This window comes from Cervus elaphus, chromosome 6 (genome assembly GCF_910594005.1).
Source record: "Cervus elaphus chromosome 6, mCerEla1.1, whole genome shotgun sequence".
In the NCBI taxonomy this organism is placed as follows: Eukaryota; Metazoa; Chordata; class Mammalia; order Artiodactyla; family Cervidae; genus Cervus; species Cervus elaphus.
The window spans coordinates 15,860,164-15,872,321 of NC_057820.1; the positions used below are offsets into that span (position 1 = coordinate 15,860,164).

The 12,158-nt window shown below is 39.6% G+C and overlaps 1 protein-coding gene and 1 pseudogene across 10 annotated transcripts in view; one reads left to right on the forward strand and one right to left on the reverse strand.

Annotated features, from left to right (window-relative positions):
• The window catches only part of MAPK10 (mitogen-activated protein kinase 10), a 593,150-nt gene that overhangs the window by 532,256 nt on the left and 48,736 nt on the right, over window positions 1–12,158 (forward strand). The gene's annotated exons all lie outside the window — the stretch shown is intronic.
• Window positions 1,688–3,139, reverse strand: LOC122696369 (annotated as a pseudogene). The gene has a single exon (XR_006341741.1). The product of XR_006341741.1 is annotated as a heterogeneous nuclear ribonucleoprotein A3-like (transcript).

The following is a 12,158-nucleotide window of genomic DNA, read 5'->3' on the forward strand; positions in this document are numbered from 1 at the left end:
TTTCAGGATTTCCTATGTGAAATGTGATTCAGTCCAACACCTTGGCTATTCATGACACGCTTCCACTAGTTTTTGTTAAATTATTAACACCACTAGTATCTCTTCCTTATGTTTAATGATCAGTCTCTCTTGATGCAAGCTAAGTAACAAAAAATGTAATAGAGGATAAGTCTCTTTGCCTCTGTTCCTGGTTTTAAATAACCTGGTTTAAAACCAGGTGCCTGGTTTTAATAAACTGTGGTACTAAGAACATTTATTCTTTTTAATTAACTTATTTATTTTAATTGAAGGATAATTACAATACCATGATGGTTTTTGCTATACATCCACTTGAATCAGTCACAGGTATACATGTGTCCCCCCATCTTGAACCCCCCCTGCTCCCCACATCTCTCCCCACCCTATCCCTCTGGGTTGTTCCAGAGCACTGGCTTCATGCATCAAACTTGTACTCGTCATCTGTTTTACATATGGTAATGTACATTCATCCCACCCTTCCCTTCTCCCACTGAGTCTAAAAGTCTGTTCTTAAAATCTGTGTCTCCTTTGCTGCCTTGTATGGATCATCATTACTGTCTTTCTAAATTCCATATGTATGTGTTAATATACAGTATTTGTCTTTCTCCTTCTGACTTACTTCACTCTATATAATAGACTCCAGTTTCATCCACCTTATTAAAACTGATTCTAATAGATTCCTTTTTATAACTGAGTAATACTCCATTGTGTATATGTACCACAACTTCCTTATCCATTCATCTGCCGATGGACATCTACGTTGCTTCCATGTCCTAGCTATTGTAAATAGTGTTGCAATGAACAATGGGGTACATGTGTCTCTTTCAATTCTGGTTTCCTCAGGGTATATGCCCAACAGTGGGATTGCTGGATCATATGGCAGTTCTGTTCCCAGTTTTTTAGGAATCTCCTCACTGTTCTCTCAAGTGGCTGTACCAGATTGCATTCCCACCAACAGTGTAAGAGGGTTCCCTTTTCTCCATACCCTCTCCAGCATTTACTGTTTGTAGCCTTTTCCATGATGGCTGTTCTGACTGGCATGAGATGATACCACATTGTGGTTTTGATTTGTATTTCTCTAATAATGAGTGATATTGAGCATCTTTTTCATCTGTTTATTATCCATCTGCATATCTCCTTTGGCTATGTCTGTTTAAGTCTTTTGCCCACTTTTTGGCTGGGTTGTTCGATTTTCTGGTATTGAGCTGCATAAGCTCCTTCTTTGTTTTGGAGATTAATTCTTTGTCAGTTGTTTCATTTGCTGTTGTTTTCTCCCATTCTGAAGGCTGTCTTTTCACTTTGCCTATAGTTTCATTCATTGTGCAAAAGCAGAACATTTAGATTGTAAAGCTTTTACTAGGCCATTGGTGACTTCGTGAAGCTTTGCATAAATTAGATAAGAAAAATTGGGTATTTCAGTAAGGCCACTGTCTCAGGTTGGTTCTAAGTTGACTGCCATAGGAAGGTATATCTCCATATTTTCCATCGAGACATAGTATAAGAATCTTCTCAGAAGCATAACTCTTTAATTTTTTGCCTATCTTCTTTTCTCTGAGTAGATCCAGGGCTGCTCAGGAAACAGGGCTATTGTTTTGCACATGTGTGTTCAATAGGCCTCCCAATAGGAATGTCCTTCGGTCCCTCTTTTTTTTTTTTTTTTGAAAAGTGAAAAATTCCTTAATTTTTTATTCCTGGTACCACTACCACAATTTACAGGGCAATATACCTGATGTAATGAAAAGAAAAAGAAAAAGACAAAGCTACAACAGATAAAAGACCTCAGGAATGTACATCTAATTGACACTACATTGCATTAATCAATAGCTGCACTTTTTGCAAACTGTGGCTATGACAGTCCTGAACAAGAAGGGTTTCCTGTTTAAGCTGCAGTAACTTTTCTGACTATGGATCATCGTTCCTTCTGTGGCAGATTTTTACAGTTCCTCTAACGCATTTGGGACGACTGTCTCAAAGTAACCTGCCGCTTTCCTGACAACTCCTCGCTCTCTCTCCTGCTAAGAACTGTAGCCCTTTTCTTCTGAGTTTTTAGAACCTTCTGCTACCATATCCACCACTTCCACCACCAGATCCATAACCACCACCATAGGGACTGCCCGAGCTTCTTCCACCAAAACTACCCCCTTTCATGGGTCCATAATTTGATTGCTGTTGTCCACTATAATTTCCAAAATCATTATAGTTTCCACCACCACCATAGTTACCTCCAAAATTTCCTCCTTCATTGTAACCATCATATCCTCCACCACCGCCACCATATCCACCACCTTGGTTTCCATATCCTGGTCCACCACCACCGTAACCTCCTCTACTACTATAACGAGGACCACCGCCATAGTTGCCACCATCACCTCCAAATCCATTGTATCCACCATCACCTCCTCCATAACTCCCTCGGCTGCCACCACCTCCACCACCATAGCCTCCTCTTCCACCAAAGTTTCCACCACGGCCAAAGTTACCTCCACCACCTCCAAAGTTTCCGCCACGACCCATAAAGTTGCCAGATCCACCTCCACGACCTCTTTGTGATCCAGCAGATTGCATCTCTTGTTTAGAAAGGGCCTTTTTCACTTCACAATTATGCCCATTAATAGTGTGGTATTTCTGAACAACAATTTTATCAACTGTATCATGATCATCAAAAGTTACAAAAGCAAATCCTCTCTTTTTTCCACTCTGCCTGTCTTCCATAACTTCTATGGTTTCAATCTTGCCATACTTTTCAAAGTAGTCTCTCAAATTATATTCTTCTGTATCTTCTTTAATACCACCAACAAAAATTTTCTTCACTGTTAGATGGGCACCAGGCTTTCCAGAATCCTCTCTAGAAACAGCTCTCTGGCTCCACTACACGCCCATCAACCTTGTGTGGCCGAGCTAACATCGCTGCATCCGCTTCTTCAACACAAGAGTAAGTCACAAAACCAGAGCCCCTGGAACGTTTTGTTTGGGGGTCTCTCATCACCACACAATCTGTGAGTGTGCCCCATTTCTCAAAATGTTCTCTTAAGCTATCATCTGTAGTTTCAAAGCTCAGACCACCGATAAACAGCTTTCTCAACTGCTCTGGTTCCTTGGGATCGTGACCCTCCATTTTGAGACCGGAGTCGCCTCTTCCAACTCGAGTTCAATATGGGACCCTTCGGTCCCTCTTTTAAACTTTACATCAACAGTGTTACCTTCTCCCATCAAAATCTCACATTCTTTGAAAACCTGTGCTAAATGATCTCATTTTCGTTTAGTACCTTTCATAGTACCTTCAAATTACTTTGTTTGAATTGGTCGTTAATTTTCTATTTGAAATACTCTTATTTGTTTTCTTGTGAACTTCACTATACACCAAGATATTCTGGCCCAGCCAAAGCTTGCTTTTTTTGGCTTTTTTGTTCTGCTTCACTGTGTCAGAGATGCTAGGTTCAAGCTGGCATTAATTCTCATCCCTTCTTTACTGGGCAATTGAGAGCTAAAGGATGATAATAAAGATCAGGTAGAATCAAACTTTATGGACATAATATTAAAAAAGCAACTTTTCATAGTTACCCAGTTCTTAAGCATTACAAAATTTCTGAGAAAATAATTCAGTGATAAATGACTTTCCTGTGTGGAAACTGATGTATAACATTCTAACATTTTCTTAAGACCTTCTTTCTTAAGCAGCTTTACAATGACGATGAAATTTTAATTTGCTTCAAATTAATTTTAGTCACTTGACTTGATTTTTACAAAATTTTGTTGTTCAGTCAATCAGCTGTGTCCGACTCTTTGCGACCCTATGGACTGCAGCACACCAGGGTTCCCTGTCCTTCACCTTCTCCCGGAGCTTGCTCAAACTCATGTCCATTGAATCAGTGATGCCATCCAATCATCTCATCCTCTGTTGTCCCCTTCTCCTGCTGCCTGTATTTCTATTTTATATGTTTTCTAAAGGATGCATGAGCTTCCCTGGTAGTTCAGCTGATAAAGAATCCACCTGCAATGCAGAAGACCCTGGTTTGATTCCTGGGTTGGGAAGGTCCCCTGGAGGAGGGCAAGGTAACCCACTCCAGTATTCTTGCCTGGAGAATCCCTATGAACAGAGGAATCTGGCAGGCTACAGTCCATGGGGTTGCAAAGAGTTGGACATGACTGAACGGCTAAGCACAGCACAGCGCAAAGGATACACAGCTATACAGTTTGATGAGTAAAACCAGTACTATAGACGCAACACTTGGAAGCAAATCTTTTCTCCTGAACTCATAATGTAAGAATCACTGCAGTTGCCTTAAGAGTTTTTAAGAAGTGTACACAGAATGTAGCAAATGAACCCTTGATACTACCTATTTATTTCCAATTTATTCTTATGTGAATTTGCAGTTGATTTTTTTTCTAGACTTTCAACTCAGTTTAGTTTATTTTTTTATTTTTTTTTTATTATTATTTTTTTTTCCAGTGGGTTTTGTCATACATTGATATGAATCAGCCATGGATTTACATGTATTCCCAACTCAGTTTAGTTTAGTTCAGTTCAGTTGCATAGTCATCTCTGACTCTTTGCGACCCCATGGACTGCAGCACACCAGGCTTCCCTGTCTATAACCTACTCCCAGAGTTTGCTCAAACTCATGTCCATCAAGTCGGTGATGGCATCCAACCATCTTGTCCTCTGTCGTCCCCTTCACGTCCTGATTTCAACCTTCCCCAGTATCAGGGTCTTTTCTAAGGAGTCAGTTCTTTGCATCAGGTGGCCAAAGTATTGGAGCTTCAGCTTTAGATCACTCCTTCCAATGCATATTCAGGACTGATTTTCTTTGGGATTGGCTAGTTTGTTCTCCTTGCAGTCCAAGGGACTCTCAGGAGTCTTTTTCAACACCACAGTTCAGAAGCATCAATTCTTCAGTGCTCAGCTTTCTTTATGGTCCAACTCTTACATTCATACATGATTACTGGAGAAACCATAGCTTTGACTAGACAGACCTTTGTTGGCAAAGTAATGTCTATGCTTTTTAATATGCTGTCTAGGTTGGTCATAGCTTTTCTTCCAAGGAGCAAGCATCTTTTAATTTCATGGTTGCAGTCACCATCTGCAGTGATTGTGGAACCCAAGAAAATAAAGTCTGTCACTGTTTCCATTGTTTCCCCATCTATTTGCCATGAAGTGATGGGACCAGATGCCATGATCATCGTTTTTTGATTGTTGAGTTTTAAGCCAACTTTTTCACTCTCCTCTCTCACCTTCATTAAGAGGCTCTTTAGTTCCTGTTTGCTTTCTGCCATTAAGGTGGTGTCATCTGCATAGCTGAGGTTATTGATATTCCTCCCGGCAATCTTGATTTCTACTTATGCTTCATCCAGCCTGGCATTTCTCATGATGTACTCTGCATATAAGTTAAATAAGCAGAGGGTTAATATACAGCCTTGACAGTCCTTTCCCAGTTTTGAACCAGTCCATGTTTCCATGTCTAGTTCTAACTGTTGCTTCTTGACCTGCATACAGGTTTTGCAGTAGGCAGGTATGGGGTCTGGTATTCCCATCTCTTTAAGAATTTTCCACAGTTTGTTGTAACCCACACAGTCAAAGGCTTTAGCATAGTCAATAAAACAGAAGTAGATGTTTTTATGGAATTCTCTTGCTTTTTCTATGATCCAACGGTTATTGGCAATTTTATCTCTGGTTCTTCTGCCTTTTCTAAATAAAATCCCTAAAATTAAATACTCTTAGTTTAATTCTAATGCTCTTAAAACTGAAAAAACTAGTGTTCTTACAACTAAAAACTAGAATCTCTTCCAATCTCTCATTCTTGGGAAATACTTCAAATATATTCCTGGGGTAGAATGAAATAATGAAATAAGTAAGAGAAAGTATGATGTAGACATATGTGAAAATTAAGCATGAGTTTTTTCTCTGATGATTTTTGAGGTTATGCTGATGAAATTTTAGATAAACATAAATTATTTGAAATTACTGCTCAGTTATTTTGATAGCTGGAATCATGTTGCATATATTTCCTTACATGTAATTAATGTGTATAATATGTTTTTAATGGATTGTGGCCTAGAGTTTAATTGGAGTCATAAAGTCTGTATTTGTAATTCACTGGTAATTATGTTGCCTATAAAAGAGACAGTTGCTTAGAATCTATAATATCATATTAATGAATAGTTTCAATGGGTTCTTAAATTAATTTTAACTTCTTATGAAAAATTCCTCTCAAGTATAGAAAGATCAAATTTAGGGTACTTATAAGGCTAGAATCTTTTTCTCAGTCATTTCACTATTGCCAAAGTAAGCTTCTTTGGAGGAAAAGAAGGGCAAATAGAGGGAAATAAAGGAGAAAGTGCAAAAGAATATGATGTCTTCAGGAAAAATAGAGGGTGGAGAAATGCTATGTGTATTAATCAGTTAATCATACTACAAGCTATCTTATCACGTTTCCAAAAGTGCCAAACTACCAAACTGAAAAGAGAAGAGCATATGAATGCTGTCATAACGCTAAGAGAGAAAATTATTCATGTAACAATGAAGTTGAAAGTGTAAAAAGTTGAATGTCAAGGTTAATATTCATCTCTTTGTGTAACAGAACATCAAATTTGAAGTTAGAACTGTTCAGATTATTAGCAAGTTCTTATTCAAGCAACGTTCAGAGCAACAGAAATATGTTCCTCAAACATAAAGGCCACATTTACTGTCAATACTTTTTCATGAAACGATTGGGAGGTATTCTCACTGTTTCAGTATTCATTAAGAAGAGTTCGATATCAGACATAAATGCCATTTATTGAGTTGTTTGCATCATCACAGATGTGGAAAGATGTATTAGGTTTGAATTCCTGTTCTGTCACTTACAAGCTGGCCTAGTTCAAGTTTCTTGTCTCAGCTCTGTTTTCTTAACTAGAAATGGAGAATAATCATACATATTGTAGAGTGTTCTTCAGGAATTTAGAGTTAATGTAGATAAAGTACTTTGTACAGTGCTTGGTAACCAGTAAATATCACACAAATTCTTATTCTCATAATCATTACTATTACTATTATGATTTTTACTTGCATGCCTTTGCTCTGTGTGTGTGTGTGTGTGTGTGTGTGTGTGTGTGTTAGTCAGTCGTGTCTGACTCTGCAGCCCCATAGACTGTATAGCCTGTCAAACTCCTCTGTTCATGGGATTCTCCAGGCAAGAATACTGGAATGAGTTGCCATTTCCTTCTCCAGGGGATCTTCCCGATTCAGGGATTGAACCCAGGTCTCCTGCATTGCAGGCAGATTCTTTACTGACTGAGCCATCAGGGAAGCCTGCTCAAGCCTTTGCTACCTTTTGATGTTCAGAAAAATAGATATATTTGTTGAAAAAGAGGAGCTGGTCAAGAAACTATAGAAATACTCTACATTTTTAAAAAAATCACTAAAATCCATCTAGTTCCTGTAAGATTTTAAATAGTTGGCTTTTATTTACTTATTTATTTACTTTGCTGATGTAGACCCTCCACGTATAAGAAAATCCAGTGCCATTAAATTAAGCCAACATAAAGACAAATTATGGGGCTTCCCAGGTGACTCGGTGATAAAGAATTCACCTGCCATTGCTGGAGACGCTGGTGGAAAATTCCATGGACAGAGGAGCCTGGTGGGCTAGAGTCCATGGGGTCACAAAGAGTCAGACACAACTGAGAATGCAAGCATGCATGCAAAGATAAATTATATTCACAAATTATATTCACAAATCTTCATTATAACTATTGATATCTTTAAGAAACTAGTGCATCGTCAGGACAATTTTAGGGAATCAGCTTGACATGTTCTCTGTGCTCTGTTGGAGGGAAATACAGAGACAGTAGGGATCAGCTGCCTTGTTTGTTGTCATATTCTTGAGTTTAGAGACTCTGCTAGGATACAGGGTGACTCTCACCTTGCAACCCCTGAGAATAGGCATATGGATACACTTTAGGAGGATTTTTGTGAACTGCAAGCTAAGGAGGAGTCAATTAACTCTGTCTTAGGGCATATAAAAAAGGAACTTAAGAAGAGTATGAAATGTGACCTTTTTTTTAAAACATAGTTTAACTTTTTGAGAAACTTCTGAGCACCCTATGAAAGCTCATGATTATAGGAAACTTACTAAGGGCATCTGTAATTCTTCTGTGTTGGAGATAGGGGGAGGAAGATGGAGAGGAGGAAGAAGGGAGGGAGAAATGCTTGGCCACCAAACCAAAGACATCCAAACTCAAAGGCATCATCATGGGACTTCCCTGGTGGTCCAGTGGCTAAGACTCCATGTTCACAATGCAGGGGGCCCAGGTTCAATCACTGGTCGGGGATCTAGATCCCACATGCTGCAACTAAGAGTTCATATGCCACAACAAAGATCCTAGAGTAGCCAAGTAAATAAATACTCAAAGTAATCATCATGAGGATCTCAATTAGGAACTTACCATGTTAGAGAAGGACATTCATTTCTCAATTCATGATAAAAAGGAAGGCTTCTGACCTGACACTAGAACTATTGTCTCAGGAGGCACTGCTCCTGGGGGCCAGGCTCATGGCCAGCAGTGATCAGGTCCACTGTTGGAAGGCTCTGTCGCTGAGAAGCCCAGATACAGTCCTAAATGGTCAAAACATCACTCTGGGAAACTGGACAGAGGGACAGGTTGAACCAGTCAGGCAACTGGTATCTGAGAATTCTGCCCTCCGGTTGGCAAGCCACAGATACTTGAAAGTATAGAGGAGGTGTGGCAGGCAACCCAAACCTTCTGCCTGGTGACTGAGTCAAAGTGACAGGAGAGAATGCTAGAAGAGAGGCTTGAAACATGGGCCTCAGCTGAGGATGGGCTAGAGAGAGAGGTTGGGAATATAAGTATACGTGCCATCCATGTAGAGATCAAGGGAAGAGGTGTGGCTTATCCAACCCAGTTTCAATAGAGTGTGATTAGGGAAGCAAAGCCACTGCTGAACTTATTTGTTATTTCTTAGCCAATTCAAGATTAATTTGGGAATTGGGACAAGGCTGTGTGGGAATTTAATCTACCTATATAGACCCTAAATTAAACAACCTGGCTGTCAGCTCCCCAGTGAGAGACTAACCTGGGAAACAAGAATACACTTACATGTATTAGTGCTGAAGTTCAATTAAAATAAGCATGGAGAAAATGTAAGCCCAGAATAGTCAGTAATGTTACAAATTTACTGCCTATTTATAACATAAGGTAATTAATAGAGCCTTAAATGTTTTATTACTATTTACCATTACATTACTCTAGGGATTATGTTATTTTTGTGAGCAGTGAAAGTATAGGAACAAGCTAACCTGACTATTATAAACTGTTTACTGCAAGACCATCATAGATTTCATGTTCTTTGAGCAGTGTTACTCTCTGACATTATTTTATTTTTCTTGTCTGCCTTTGTAACTTATTGGTCATTACCATAGTGAGCACATGGAAGAGATGACCAACCATACAGGAAATATGCACTATTGTTAATCTTTTTGTGACATGGATATGTAAATTTTAATGTTGCATATGTCTAGAAATTTATTCAAGGTAAATCTTAAATGAGAGCTTAAAGATCATTGTAGAATGTTTTCCTGCTACAGTTCACCCAATGTCAGCATCCAGAATATCAACTCTACAATTATGAACAGTGACAGTCACACAGATCAGAAACCATGAGGAGGAGAGTAGAATAGGGCTAGGTGTGGAATCAGAAGGCATCGAAAAGAGAATCAGAAGCCTGTGTTAAGGTAGCACAGATTCCAGAGCTTGGTCCGAGCAATCCAGAGTGAGGGCTGACTCAGATGTGAACAAATCACATAGGACAGGGTGGGCACATCTGACCAGTTCAGGAGAAACATGTACTCTAAGGTCAGAGGTCTGAGCAGATACCACCCTACAGGGCATATGTATACAGAGGCAAAGCTAAGAACATTTTTCTGATCACAGGGCAAAAGTCAAGAGCAGATATGCTTTTCTCTCTCTCTCTCTCCTTTTAAATTTTAACCATATTTAACTGTACAGCTCAGTGGCACCAAGAATGTTCACATCATTGTGCAATTCTCACCATCATCTGTCTCCCGAATTTTTCAACTTCCTACACTGAAACTCTGTCTCCATTAAACATTAACTCCTTAACTCCCTTGCCCTCCCCACTCCAACTCCACCTTCTGGTCCCTGGCATCCACCAATGTACTTTCTGACTCTCTAAATTTGACTATCCTGTTGTTTTTCAGTCATTTAGTCATGTCCGACTTTTTGCGATCCCATGGACGGCAGCACTCCAGGCTTCCATGTCTTCACCATGTCCCAGAGTTTACTCAAACTCATGTCATGATGGAAGGCATCACTGACTCGATGGACGTGAGTTTGAGCAAGCTCCAGGAGTTGGTGATGGACAGGGAAGCTTGGCACGCTGCAGTCCATGGGGTTGCAATGAGTCAGACATGACTGAGCAACTGAACTGAATTGAGCTGAACATGTCCATTGAGTTGGTGATGCCATCCAACCATCTCATCCTCTGTCATTCCCTTCTCCTTCTGCCTTCAATATTTCCCAGCATCAGGGTCTTTTCCAATGAGTTGACTCTTCGCATCAGGTGGCCAAATTATTGGAGCTTCAGCTTCAGTATCAGTCCTTCCAATGAATGTTCAGAGTTGATTGCCTTTAGGATTGACTGGCTTGATCTCCTTGCAGTCCAAGGGACACTCAAGAGTTTTTCCCAGCACTATATAATTTGAAGGCATCAATTCTTCAACACTCAGCCTTCCTTATTATGGTCCAACTCTCACATCCATACAAGACCACTGGAAAAACCATAGCTTTGATACACAAATATACACCTTTGTCAGCAAAGTAACCTCTCTGTTTTTTAATATGCTGTCTGGGTTTGTCACAGCTTTTCTTCCAAGGAGCAAGCATCTTTTAATTTCATGGCTGCAATCACTGTACACAGTGATTTTGGAGCCCAAGAAAATAAAGTCTGTCACTGTTTCCATTGTTTCTCCATCTATTTGCCATGAAGTGATGGGACTGGATGCCGTGATTTTCTTGAATGTTGAGTTTTAAGCCAGCTTTTTCACTCTCTCTTTCACTTTCATCAAGAGGCTCTTCAGTTCCTTTTCATTTTCTGCCATTAGGGTGGTGTCATCTGCATATCTGAAGTTATTGATATTTCTCCCTGCAATCTTGATTCCAGCTTGTGCTTCATCCAGTCTGGCGTTTCACGTTATGTACTCTACATATAAGTTAAATAAGCAAGGTGACAATATGCAACATTGACGTACTCCTTTCCCAATTTGGAACCAGTCCATGGTTCCATGTCTGGTTCTAACTGTTGCTTCTTGACCTGCATACAGTTTACTCAGGAGGCAGGTAAGAGGGTCTGGTATTACCATCTCTTAAAGAATTTTGCAGTTTGTTGTGATCCATACAGTGAAAGGCTTTAGCATAGTCAATAAAGCAGAAGTACATGTTTTTCTGGAACTCTCTTGCTTTTCCTATGATCCAACATTTGTTGTCAATTTGACCTCTGGTTCCTCTGCCTTTTCTAAATCTAGCTTGTAAATCTGGAAGTTCTCAGCTCACTAGGGGTTAACTTGAAAGATTTTGAGTATTACCTTGCTACCATGTGAAATGATTGCAGTTGTCCAGTAGTTTGAACATTCTTTGACATTGCCTTTCTCTGGGATTGGAATTAAAACTGACTTTTTCCAGACTTGTGGCCAGTGTTGAGTTTTCCAGATTTGCTGGCATATTGAGTGCAGCACTTTCACAGCATCATCTTTCAGGATTTGAAATAGCTCAACTGGAATTCCATCATCTCCACCAGCTTTGTTCATAATGATGCTTCCCAAAGCTCACTTGACTTCACACTCTAGGATGTCTGGCTCTAGGTGAGTGATCACACCATTGTGGTTATCTGGGCCATTAAGATCTTTTTTGTATAGTTCTACTGTGTATTCTTGACACCTCTTCTTAATATCTTCTGCTTCTGTTAGATCCGTATCATTTCTGTCATTTATTTTGCCCATCTTTGCATGAAATACTCCCTTGGTATCTCTAATTTTCTTGAAGAGATCTCTAGTCTTTCCCATTCTATTGTTTTTCTCTATTTCTTTGCATTGATCACTTAGGAAGGCTTTCTTATCTCTCCTTGC